Source organism: Nerophis ophidion, linkage group LG05, assembly GCF_033978795.1.
Source record: "Nerophis ophidion isolate RoL-2023_Sa linkage group LG05, RoL_Noph_v1.0, whole genome shotgun sequence".
Classification (NCBI taxonomy): Eukaryota; Metazoa; Chordata; class Actinopteri; order Syngnathiformes; family Syngnathidae; genus Nerophis; species Nerophis ophidion.
Window position 1 is genome coordinate 26,450,463 of NC_084615.1, and position 13,924 is coordinate 26,464,386.

Below are 13,924 nucleotides of genomic sequence, written 5' to 3' on the forward strand. Positions count from 1 at the left end.
AAAAACTTTCTTATTGAGTTTGACAGTATACTGTCATAGTGAATAAAACCTAATTTCTGTATTTGTGAACCTTTCCAAAATACTTGATTCTTGTAAAACTCACATAAATTCAATATTACAGGCTTTTTTTTGACAGAAATTATGTTTGGTTTTGGAGTTATGTCTATAAACCTTTCATATTTAGTATGACAAATATACAGCTGTTTTGAATTACAAAACAACTTTATGTCTTTGCAAACCTTACAAATGATCATTTTTCTAGTACAACTGACAAAGATGAATATCTCCAGACATTATAAGCCATTTTGCATGTGTGGTTTATAAGTTATGTTTGAATACATTATTATTGCTTTTTTCGCATTGTCTCAGGATTGTAGAAACCTTACTGTCTTATTGAATAAAAAACTACTTTTTGCATTTGCAAGATTTTAAAAAGCATATGTTTCGATCAAAACTCCCGAAGATATATTATTTCAGGCATTATTAGCCATTTTTCATGTGTGGTTTAGAAGTTATGTTTAAATAACTGTCATATTGAGTGTTACAGTATACAATCATATTGAGTAGAACCTAATTTTTGTAGCTGCAAACCATAGAAAATCAATCTTTTTTAGTAAAACTCACATTGATTCAATATCAGAGGCATTTTTAGAAATGTTGCACATTTGGATTAGGAATTATGTTGGAATACATTTTTATTGCTTTTTCCGCATTATCTCAGGATTTTAAGATCTTTATTGTCATACTGAGTAAAAAAACTACTTTGTCCATTTTCAAAATTTAAAAAAGCACATGTTTCAAGTAAAACTCTCAGAGATACATTATTTCAGGCATTATTGGCCATTTTTCATGTGGGGTTTAGAAGTTATGTTTAAATAACTGTAATATTGAGTGTTACAGTATAGAGTCATATTGACTAAAACATAATTTTTGATTTGCAAACCATATACAAATAACTGTTCCTGGTAAAACTCCCATGGATTCAATTTCACATTCTTTTTTAGACATTTTGCACGTTTGGATTAGGAATGATTTGTAATACATTTTTATTGCTTTTTTCGCATTATCTCAGGATTGTAAGTATGATACTGTCAAATTGAGTAAAACATTACTTGTTTTTTTTGCAATCCTTGCCAAATGTTTCTTTCCAGTAAAACTCTTAAAGATACATATCTTCAGGCGTTATTAGACATTTTGCATGTGTATTTTTGGAATTATGTTTCAAAAACTTTCTTATTGAGTTTGACAGTATACTGTCATAGTGAATAAAACCTAATTTCTGTATTTGTGAACCTTTCCAAAATACTTGATTCTTGTAAAACTCACATAAATTCAATATTACAGGCTTTTTTTTGACAGAAATTATGTTTGGTTTTGGAGTTATGTCTATAAACCTTTCATATTTAGTATGACAAATATACAGCTGTTTTGAATTACAAAACAACTTTATGTCTTTGCAAACCTTACAAATGATCATTTTTCTAGTACAACTGACAAAGATGAATATCTCCAGACATTATAAGCCATTTTGCATGTGTGGTTTATAAGTTATGTTTGAATACATTTTTATTGCTTTTTTCGCATTATCTCAGGATTGTAGAAACCTTACTGTCTTATTGAATAAAAAACTACTTTTTGCATTTGCAAGATTTTAAAAAGCATATGTTTCGATCAAAACTACCGAAGATATATTATTTCAGGCATTATTAGCCATTTTTCATGTGTGGTTTAGAAGTTATGTTTAAATAACTGTCATATTGAGTGTTACAGTATACAATCATATTGAGTAGAACCTAATTTTTGTAGTTGCAAACCATAGAAAAACAATCTTTTTTAGTAAAACCCACATTGATTCAATATCACAGGCATTTTTAGAAATTTTGCACATTTGGATTAGGAATTATGTTGGAATACATTTTTATTGCTTTTTTCGCATTATCTCAGGATTCTAAGATCTTTATTGTCATACTGAGTAAAAAACTACTTTGTCCATTTTCAAAATTTAAAAAAGCACATGTTTCAAGTAAAACTCTCAGAGATACATTATTTCAGGCATTATTGGCCATTTTTCATGTGTGGTTTAGAAGTTATGTTTAAATAACTGTAATATTGAGTGTTACAGTATAGAGTCATATTGAATAAAACATCATTTTTGATTTGCAAACCATATACAAATAACTGTTCCTGGTAAAACTCCCATGGATTCAATTTCACATTCTTTTTTAGACATTTTGCACGTTTGGATTAGGAATGATTTGTAATACATTTTTATTGCTTTTTTCGCATTATCTCAGGATTGTAAGTATGATACTGTCAAATTGAGTAAAACATTACTTGTTGTTTTTGCAAACCTTGCCAAATGTTTCTTTCCAGTAAAACTCTTAAAGATACATATCTTCAGGCGTTATTAGACATTTTGCATGTGTATTTTTGGAATTATGTTTCAAAAACTTTCTTATTGAGTTTGACAGTATACTGTCATAGTGAATAAAACCTAATTTCTGTATTTGTGAACCTTTCCAAAATACTTGATTCTTGTAAAACTCACATAAATTCAATATTACAGGCTTTTTTTTGACAGAAATTATGTTTGGTTTTGGAGTTATGTCTATAAACCTTTCATATTTAGTATGACAAATATACAGCTGTTTTGAATTACAAAACAACTTTATGTCTTTGCAAACCTTACAAATGATCATTTTTCTAGTACAACTGACAAAGATGAATATCTCCAGACATTATAAGCCATTTTGCATGTGTGGTTTATAAGTTATGTTTGAATACATTTTTATTGCTTTTTTCGCATTATCTCAGGATTGTAGAAACCTTACTGTCTTATTGAATAAAAAACTACTTTTTGCATTTGCAAGATTTTAAAAAGCATATGTTTCGATCAAAACTACCGAAGATATATTATTTCAGGCATTATTAGCCATTTTTCATGTGTGGTTTAGAAGTTATGTTTAAATAACTGTCATATTGAGTGTTACAGTATACAATCATATTGAGTAGAACCTAATTTTTGTAGTTGCAAACCATAGAAAAACAATCTTTTTTAGTACAACTCACATCGATTCAATATCACAGGCATTTTTAGAAATTTTGCACATTTGGATTAGGAATTATGTTGGAATACATTTTTATTGCTTTTTTCGCATTATCTCTGGATTCTAAGATCTTTATTGTCATACTGAGTAAAAAACTACTTTGTCCATTTTCAAAATTTAAAAAAGCACATGTTTCAAGTAAAACTCTCAGAGATACATTATTTCAGGCATTATTGGCCATTTTTCATGTGGGGTTTAGAAGTTATGTTTAAATAACTGTAATATTGAGTGTTACAGTATAGAGTCATATTGACTAAAACATAATTTTTGATTTGCAAACCATATACAAATAACTGTTCCTGGTAAAACTCCCATGGATTCAATTTCACATTCTTTTTTAGACATTTTGCACGTTTGGATTAGGAATGATTTGTAATACATTTTTATTGCTTTTTTCGCATTATCTCAGGATTGTAAGTATGATACTGTCAAATTGAGTAAAACATTACTTGTTGTTTTTGCAAACCTTGCCAAATGTTTCTTTCCAGTAAAACTCTTAAAGATACATATCTTCAGGCGTTATTAGACATTTTGCATGTGTATTTTTGGAATTATGTTTCAAAAACTTTCTTATTGAGTTTGACAGTATACTGTCATAGTGAATAAAACCTAATTTCTGTATTTGTGAACCTTTCCAAAATACTTGATTCTTGTAAAACTCACATAAATTCAATATTACAGGCTTTTTTTTGACAGAAATTATGTTTGGTTTTGGAGTTATGTCTATAAACCTTTCATATTTAGTATGACAAATATACAGCTGTTTTGAATTACAAAACAACTTTATGTCTTTGCAAACCTTACAAATGATCATTTTTCTAGTACAACTGACAAAGATGAATATCTCCAGACATTATAAGCCATTTTGCATGTGTGGTTTATAAGTTATGTTTGAATACATTTTTATTGCTTTTTTCGCATTATCTCAGGATTGTAGAAACCTTACTGTCTTATTGAATAAAAAACTACTTTTTGCATTTGCAAGATTTTAAAAAGCATATGTTTCGATCAAAACTACCGAAGATATATTATTTCAGGCATTATTAGCCATTTTTCATGTGTGGTTTAGAAGTTATGTTTAAATAACTGTCATATTGAGTGTTACAGTATACAATCATATTGAGTAGAACCTAATTTTTGTAGTTGCAAACCATAGAAAAACAATCTTTTTTAGTAAAACCCACATTGATTCAATATCACAGGCATTTTAGAAATTTTGCACATTTGGATTAGGAATTATGTTGGAATACATTTTTATTGCTTTTTTCGCATTATCTCTGGATTCTAAGATCTTTATTGTCATACTGAGTAAAAAACTACTTTGTCCATTTTCAAAATTTAAAAAAGCACATGTTTCAAGTAAAACTCTCAGAGATACATTATTTCAGGCATTATTGGCCATTTTTCATGTGTGGTTTAGAAGTTATGTTTAAATAACTGTAATATTGAGTGTTACAGTATAGAGTCATATTGAATAAAACATCATTTTTGATTTGCAAACCATATACAAATAACTGTTCCTGGTAAAACTCCCATGGATTCAATTTCACATTCTTTTTTAGACATTTTGCACGTTTGGATTAGGAATGATTTGTAATACATTTTTATTGCTTTTTTCGCATTATCTCAGGATTGTAAGTATGATACTGTCAAATTGAGTAAAACATTACTTGTTGTTTTTGCAAACCTTGCCAAATGTTTCTTTCCAGTAAAACTCTTAAAGATACATATCTTCAGGCGTTATTAGACATTTTGCATGTGTATTTTTGGAATTATGTTTCAAAAACTTTCTTATTGAGTTTGACAGTATACTGTCATAGTGAATAAAACCTAATTTCTGTATTTGTGAACCTTTCCAAAATACTTGATTCTTGTAAAACTCAAATAAATTCAATATTACAGGCTTTTTTTTGACAGAAATTATGTTTGGTTTTGGAGTTATGTCTATAAACCTTTCATATTTAGTATGACAAATATACAGCTGTTTTGAATTACAAAACAACTTTATGTCTTTGCAAACCTTACAAATGATCATTTTTCTAGTACAACTGACAAAGATGAATATCTCCAGACATTATAAGCCATTTTGCATGTGTGGTTTATAAGTTATGTTTGAATACATTTTTATTGCTTTTTTCGCATTATCTCAGGATTGTAGGAACCTTACTGTCTTATTGAATAAAAAACTACTTTTTGCATTTGCAAGATTTTAAAAAGCATATGTTTCGATCAAAACTCCCGAAGATGCATTATTTCAGGCATTATTAGCCATTTTTCATGTGTGGTTTAGAAGTAATGTGTAAATAACTGTCATATTGAGTGTTACAGTATACAATCATATTGAGTAGAACCTAATTTTTGTAGTTGCAAACCATAGAAAAACAATCTTTTTTAGTACAACTCACATCGATTCAATATCACAGGCATTTTTAGAAATTTTGCACATTTGGATTAGGAATTATGTTGGAATACATTTTTATTGCTTTTTTCGCATTATCTCTGGATTCTAAGATCTTTATTGTCATACTGAGTAAAAAACTACTTTGTCCATTTTCAAAATTTAAAAAAGCACATGTTTCAAGTAAAACTCTCAGAGATACATTATTTCAGGCAGTATTGGCCATTTTTCATGTGTGGTTTAGAAGTTATGTTTAAATAACTGTAATATTGAGTGTTACAGTATAGAGTCATATTGAATAAAACATAATTTTTGATTTGCAAACCATATACAAATAACTGTTCCTGGTAAAACTCCCATGGATTCAATTTCACATTCTTTTTTAGACATTTTGCACGTTTGGATTAGGAATGATTTGTAATACATTTTTATTGCTTTTTTCGCATTATCTCAGGATTGTAAGTATGATACTGTCAAATTGAGTAAAACATTACTTGTTGTTTTTGCAAACCTTGCCAAATGTTTCTTTCCAGTAAAACTCTTAAAGATACATATCTTCAGGCGTTATTAGACATTTTGCATGTGTATTTTTGGAATTATGTTTCAAAAACTTTCTTATTGAGTTTGACAGTATACTGTCATAGTGAATAAAACCTAATTTCTGTATTTGTGAACCTTTCCAAAATACTTGATTCTTGTAAAACTCACATAAATTCAATATTACAGGCTTTTTTTTGACAGAAATTATGTTTGGTTTTGGAGTTATGTCTATAAACCTTTCATATTTAGTATGACAAATATACAGCTGTTTTGAATTACAAAACAACTTTATGTCTTTGCAAACCTTACAAATGATCATTTTTCTAGTACAACTGACAAAGATGAATATCTCCAGACATTATAAGCCATTTTGCATGTGTGGTTTATAAGTTATGTTTGAATACATTATTATTGCTTTTTTCGCATTGTCTCAGGATTGTAGAAACCTTACTGTCTTATTGAATAAAAAACTACTTTTTGCATTTGCAAGATTTTAAAAAGCATATGTTTCGATCAAAACTCCCGAAGATATATTATTTCAGGCATTATTAGCCATTTTTCATGTGTGGTTTAGAAGTTATGTTTAAATAACTGTCATATTGAGTGTTACAGTATACAATCATATTGAGTAGAACCTAATTTTTGTAGCTGCAAACCATAGAAAATCAATCTTTTTTAGTAAAACTCACATTGATTCAATATCAGAGGCATTTTTAGAAATGTTGCACATTTGGATTAGGAATTATGTTGGAATACATTTTTATTGCTTTTTCCGCATTATCTCAGGATTTTAAGATCTTTATTGTCATACTGAGTAAAAAACTACTTTGTCCATTTTCAAAATTTAAAAAAGCACATGTTTCAAGTAAAACTCTCAGAGATACATTATTTCAGGCATTATTGGCCATTTTTCATGTGGGGTTTAGAAGTTATGTTTAAATAACTGTAATATTGAGTGTTACAGTATAGAGTCATATTGACTAAAACATAATTTTTGATTTGCAAACCATATACAAATAACTGTTCCTGGTAAAACTCCCATGGATTCAATTTCACATTCTTTTTTAGACATTTTGCACGTTTGGATTAGGAATGATTTGTAATACATTTTTATTGCTTTTTTCGCATTATCTCAGGATTGTAAGTATGATACTGTCAAATTGAGTAAAACATTACTTGTTTTTTTTGCAATCCTTGCCAAATGTTTCTTTCCAGTAAAACTCTTAAAGATACATATCTTCAGGCGTTATTAGACATTTTGCATGTGTATTTTTGGAATTATGTTTCAAAAACTTTCTTATTGAGTTTGACAGTATACTGTCATAGTGAATAAAACCTAATTTCTGTATTTGTGAACCTTTCCAAAATACTTGATTCTTGTAAAACTCACATAAATTCAATATTACAGGCTTTTTTTTGACAGAAATTATGTTTGGTTTTGGAGTTATGTCTATAAACCTTTCATATTTAGTATGACAAATATACAGCTGTTTTGAATTACAAAACAACTTTATGTCTTTGCAAACCTTACAAATGATCATTTTTCTAGTACAACTGACAAAGATGAATATCTCCAGACATTATAAGCCATTTTGCATGTGTGGTTTATAAGTTATGTTTGAATACATTTTTATTGCTTTTTTCGCATTATCTCAGGATTGTAGAAACCTTACTGTCTTATTGAATAAAAAACTACTTTTTGCATTTGCAAGATTTTAAAAAGCATATGTTTCGATCAAAACTACCGAAGATATATTATTTCAGGCATTATTAGCCATTTTTCATGTGTGGTTTAGAAGTTATGTTTAAATAACTGTCATATTGAGTGTTACAGTATACAATCATATTGAGTAGAACCTAATTTTTGTAGTTGCAAACCATAGAAAAACAATCTTTTTTAGTAAAACCCACATTGATTCAATATCACAGGCATTTTTAGAAATTTTGCACATTTGGATTAGGAATTATGTTGGAATACATTTTTATTGCTTTTTTCGCATTATCTCAGGATTCTAAGATCTTTATTGTCATACTGAGTAAAAAACTACTTTGTCCATTTTCAAAATTTTAAAAAGCACATGTTTCAAGTAAAACTCTCAGAGATACATTATTTCAGGCATTATTGGCCATTTTTCATGTGTGGTTTAGAAGTTATGTTTAAATAACTGTAATATTGAGTGTTACAGTATAGAGTCATATTGAATAAAACATCATTTTTGATTTGCAAACCATATACAAATAACTGTTCCTGGTAAAACTCCCATGGATTCAATTTCACATTCTTTTTTAGACATTTTGCACGTTTGGATTAGGAATGATTTGTAATACATTTTTATTGCTTTTTTCGCATTATCTCAGGATTGTAAGTATGATACTGTCAAATTGAGTAAAACATTACTTGTTGTTTTTGCAAACCTTGCCAAATGTTTCTTTCCAGTAAAACTCTTAAAGATACATATCTTCAGGCGTTATTAGACATTTTGCATGTGTATTTTTGGAATTATGTTTCAAAAACTTTCTTATTGAGTTTGACAGTATACTGTCATAGTGAATAAAACCTAATTTCTGTATTTGTGAACCTTTCCAAAATACTTGATTCTTGTAAAACTCAAATAAATTCAATATTACAGGCTTTTTTTTGACAGAAATTATGTTTGGTTTTGGAGTTATGTCTATAAACCTTTCATATTTAGTATGACAAATATACAGCTGTTTTGAATTACAAAACAACTTTATGTCTTTGCAAACCTTACAAATGATCATTTTTCTAGTACAACTGACAAAGATGAATATCTCCAGACATTATAAGCCATTTTGCATGTGTGGTTTATAAGTTATGTTTGAATACATTTTTATTGCTTTTTTCGCATTATCTCAGGATTGTAGGAACCTTACTGTCTTATTGAATAAAAAACTACTTTTTGCATTTGCAAGATTTTAAAAAGCATATGTTTCGATCAAAACTCCCGAAGATGCATTATTTCAGGCATTATTAGCCATTTTTCATGTGTGGTTTAGAAGTAATGTGTAAATAACTGTCATATTGAGTGTTACAGTATACAATCATATTGAGTAGAACCTAATTTTTGTAGTTGCAAACCATAGAAAAACAATCTTTTTTAGTACAACTCACATCGATTCAATATCACAGGCATTTTTAGAAATTTTGCACATTTGGATTAGGAATTATGTTGGAATACATTTTTATTGCTTTTTTCGCATTATCTCTGGATTCTAAGATCTTTATTGTCATACTGAGTAAAAAACTACTTTGTCCATTTTCAAAATTTAAAAAAGCACATGTTTCAAGTAAAACTCTCAGAGATACATTATTTCAGGCATTATTGGCCATTTTTCATGTGGGGTTTAGAAGTTATGTTTAAATAACTGTAATATTGAGTGTTACAGTATAGAGTCATATTGACTAAAACATAATTTTTGATTTGCAAACCATATACAAATAACTGTTCCTGGTAAAACTCCCATGGATTCAATTTCACATTCTTTTTTAGACATTTTGCACGTTTGGATTAGGAATGATTTGTAATACATTTTTATTGCTTTTTTCGCATTATCTCAGGATTGTAAGTATGATACTGTCAAATTGAGTAAAACATTACTTGTTTTTTTTGCAATCCTTGCCAAATGTTTCTTTCCAGTAAAACTCTTAAAGATACATATCTTCAGGCGTTATTAGACATTTTGCATGTGTATTTTTGGAATTATGTTTCAAAAACTTTCTTATTGAGTTTGACAGTATACTGTCATAGTGAATAAAACCTAATTTCTGTATTTGTGAACCTTTCCAAAATACTTGATTCTTGTAAAACTCACATAAATTCAATATTACAGGCTTTTTTTTGACAGAAATTATGTTTGGTTTTGGAGTTATGTCTATAAACCTTTCATATTTAGTATGACAAATATACAGCTGTTTTGAATTACAAAACAACTTTATGTCTTTGCAAACCTTACAAATGATCATTTTTCTAGTACAACTGACAAAGATGAATATCTCCAGACATTATAAGCCATTTTGCATGTGTGGTTTATAAGTTATGTTTGAATACATTTTTATTGCTTTTTTCGCATTATCTCAGGATTGTAGAAACCTTACTGTCTTATTGAATAAAAAACTACTTTTTGCATTTGCAAGATTTTAAAAAGCATATGTTTCGATCAAAACTACCGAAGATATATTATTTCAGGCATTATTAGCCATTTTTCATGTGTGGTTTAGAAGTTATGTTTAAATAACTGTCATATTGAGTGTTACAGTATACAATCATATTGAGTAGAACCTAATTTTTGTAGTTGCAAACCATAGAAAAACAATCTTTTTTAGTAAAACCCACATTGATTCAATATCACAGGCATTTTTAGAAATTTTGCACATTTGGATTAGGAATTATGTTGGAATACATTTTTATTGCTTTTTTCGCATTATCTCAGGATTCTAAGATCTTTATTGTCATACTGAGTAAAAAACTACTTTGTCCATTTTCAAAATTTAAAAAAGCACATGTTTCAAGTAAAACTCTCAGAGATACATTATTTCAGGCATTATTGGCCATTTTTCATGTGTGGTTTAGAAGTTATGTTTAAATAACTGTAATATTGAGTGTTACAGTATAGAGTCATATTGAATAAAACATCATTTTTGATTTGCAAACCATATACAAATAACTGTTCCTGGTAAAACTCCCATGGATTCAATTTCACATTCTTTTTTAGACATTTTGCACGTTTGGATTAGGAATGATTTGTAATACATTTTTATTGCTTTTTTCGCATTATCTCAGGATTGTAAGTATGATACTGTCAAATTGAGTAAAACATTACTTGTTGTTTTTGCAAACCTTGCCAAATGTTTCTTTCCAGTAAAACTCTTAAAGATACATATCTTCAGGCGTTATTAGACATTTTGCATGTGTATTTTTGGAATTATGTTTCAAAAACTTTCTTATTGAGTTTGACAGTATACTGTCATAGTGAATAAAACCTAATTTCTGTATTTGTGAACCTTTCCAAAATACTTGATTCTTGTAAAACTCACATAAATTCAATATTACAGGCTTTTTTTTGACAGAAATTATGTTTGGTTTTGGAGTTATGTCTATAAACCTTTCATATTTAGTATGACAAATATACAGCTGTTTTGAATTACAAAACAACTTTATGTCTTTGCAAACCTTACAAATGATCATTTTTCTAGTACAACTGACAAAGATGAATATCTCCAGACATTATAAGCCATTTTGCATGTGTGGTTTATAAGTTATGTTTGAATACATTATTATTGCTTTTTTCGCATTGTCTCAGGATTGTAGAAACCTTACTGTCTTATTGAATAAAAAACTACTTTTTGCATTTGCAAGATTTTAAAAAGCATATGTTTCGATCAAAACTCCCGAAGATATATTATTTCAGGCATTATTAGCCATTTTTCATGTGTGGTTTAGAAGTTATGTTTAAATAACTGTCATATTGAGTGTTACAGTATACAATCATATTGAGTAGAACCTAATTTTTGTAGTTGCAAACCATAGAAAAACAATCTTTTTTAGTAAAACCCACATTGATTCAATATCACAGGCATTTTTAGAAATTTTGCACATTTGGATTAGGAATTATGTTGGAATACATTTTTATTGCTTTTTTCGCATTATCTCAGGATTCTAAGATCTTTATTGTCATACTGAGTAAAAAACTACTTTGTCCATTTTCAAAATTTAAAAAAGCACATGTTTCAAGTAAAACTCTCAGAGATACATTATTTCAGGCATTATTGGCCATTTTTCATGTGTGGTTTAGAAGTTATGTTTAAATAACTGTAATATTGAGTGTTACAGTATAGAGTCATATTGAATAAAACATCATTTTTGATTTGCAAACCATATACAAATAACTGTTCCTGGTAAAACTCCCATGGATTCAATTTCACATTCTTTTTTAGACATTTTGCACGTTTGGATTAGGAATGATTTGTAATACATTTTTATTGCTTTTTTCGCATTATCTCAGGATTGTAAGTATGATACTGTCAAATTGAGTAAAACATTACTTGTTGTTTTTGCAAACCTTGCCAAATGTTTCTTTCCAGTAAAACTCTTAAAGATACATATCTTCAGGCGTTATTAGACATTTTGCATGTGTATTTTTGGAATTATGTTTCAAAAACTTTCTTATTGAGTTTGACAGTATACTGTCATAGTGAATAAAACCTAATTTCTGTATTTGTGAACCTTTCCAAAATACTTGATTCTTGTAAAACTCAAATAAATTCAATATTACAGGCTTTTTTTTGACAGAAATTATGTTTGGTTTTGGAGTTATGTCTATAAACCTTTCATATTTAGTATGACAAATATACAGCTGTTTTGAATTACAAAACAACTTTATGTCTTTGCAAACCTTACAAATGATCATTTTTCTAGTACAACTGACAAAGATGAATATCTCCAGACATTATAAGCCATTTTGCATGTGTGGTTTATAAGTTATGTTTGAATACATTTTTATTGCTTTTTTCGCATTATCTCAGGATTGTAGGAACCTTACTGTCTTATTGAATAAAAAACTACTTTTTGCATTTGCAAGATTTTAAAAAGCATATGTTTCGATCAAAACTCCCGAAGATGCATTATTTCAGGCATTATTAGCCATTTTTCATGTGTGGTTTAGAAGTAATGTGTAAATAACTGTCATATTGAGTGTTACAGTATACAATCATATTGAGTAGAACCTAATTTTTGTAGTTGCAAACCATAGAAAAACAATCTTTTTTAGTACAACTCACATCGATTCAATATCACAGGCATTTTTAGAAATTTTGCACATTTGGATTAGGAATTATGTTGGAATACATTTTTATTGCTTTTTTCGCATTATCTCTGGATTCTAAGATCTTTATTGTCATACTGAGTAAAAAACTACTTTGTCCATTTTCAAAATTTAAAAAAGCACATGTTTCAAGTAAAACTCTCAGAGATACATTATTTCAGGCAGTATTGGCCATTTTTCATGTGTGGTTTAGAAGTTATGTTTAAATAACTGTAATATTGAGTGTTACAGTATAGAGTCATATTGAATAAAACATAATTTTTGATTTGCAAACCATATACAAATAACTGTTCCTGGTAAAACTCCCATGGATTCAATTTCACATTCTTTTTTAGACATTTTGCACGTTTGGATTAGGAATGATTTGTAATACATTTTTATTGCTTTTTTCGCATTATCTCAGGATTGTAAGTATGATACTGTCAAATTGAGTAAAACATTACTTGTTGTTTTTGCAAACCTTGCCAAATGTTTCTTTCCAGTAAAACTCTTAAAGATACATATCTTCAGGCGTTATTAGACATTTTGCATGTGTATTTTTGCAATTATGTTTCAAAAACTTTCTTATTGAGTTTGACAGTATACTGTCATAGTGAATAAAACCTAATTTCTGTATTTGTGAACCTTTCCAAAATACTTGATTCTTGTAAAACTCACATAAATTCAATATTACAGGCTTTTTTTTGACAGAAATTATGTTTGGTTTTGGAGTTATGTCTATAAACCTTTCATATTTAGTATGACAAATATACAGCTGTTTTGAATTACAAAACAACTTTATGTCTTTGCAAACCTTACAAATGATCATTTTTCTAGTACAACTGACAAAGATGAATATCTCCAGACATTATAAGCCATTTTGCATGTGTGGTTTATAAGTTATGTTTGAATACATTATTATTGCTTTTTTCGCATTGTCTCAGGATTGTAGAAACCTTACTGTCTTATTGAATAAAAAACTACTTTTTGCATTTGCAAGATTTTAAAAAGCATATGTTTCGATCAAAACTCCCGAAGATATATTATTTCAGGCATT